This window comes from Anopheles coustani (genome assembly GCF_943734705.1).
Source record: "Anopheles coustani chromosome X unlocalized genomic scaffold, idAnoCousDA_361_x.2 X_unloc_25, whole genome shotgun sequence".
NCBI lineage: Eukaryota > Metazoa > Arthropoda > Insecta > Diptera > Culicidae > Anopheles > Anopheles coustani.
Genome location: NW_026525132.1, coordinates 282027 through 282500, shown reverse-complemented (window position 1 = coordinate 282500; position 474 = coordinate 282027). Strand labels below are relative to the sequence as shown.

General features: G+C 47.5%; 1 non-coding gene across 1 annotated transcript in view; it reads right to left on the bottom strand.

Annotated features, from left to right (window-relative positions):
* LOC131270362 (large subunit ribosomal RNA) overlaps positions 1 to 174 on the bottom strand; it is a 4091-nt gene extending 3917 nt beyond the window's left edge. The window contains exon 1 of the ribosomal RNA XR_009179459.1: positions 1 to 174. This exon is cut by the window's left edge and continues 3917 nt beyond it. This is a non-coding gene — a ribosomal RNA (large subunit ribosomal RNA).
* Between the last annotated feature and the right edge of the window lie 300 nt (positions 175 to 474).

Sequence of the window (474 nt, the reverse complement as noted above, 5' to 3'; positions counted from 1 at the left end):
CGGATAGTGAGACGCACCAGTACACGGAATCGGATAGACGGACAGGCCGCCACCCCTACGTGCTGAGCTTCTCCCGTTTCGCTCGCAGCTACTCAGGGAATCCCGGTTGGTTTCTTTTCCTCCCCTTATTAATATGCTTAAATTCAGGGGGTTGTCACACATGAACTGAGGCTTATGTACCTTGCGGTTGTTATCGTCACATCTGGCTTGCGACTACTTTGTTTCAATGTCCAATATGTACCGTTGGACTCGGTTAACGGGCTGTTAGCCCGCGTGTGGTTTAACTCACTGATACCTTCCATTGCCCATACGCTAGTTTGTTTGTGTTCCTTTGGTCAACTTCCATACTTGAATCATTTGTGCTACCGCTGCTGCTTCGACGCTACTTTGACATCTTCGCTTCTATTTAAATAAATAAATAAGCTGAAGCTAGACATCAGTAAACACCACCACAGACACCACAAGCACGCCTTC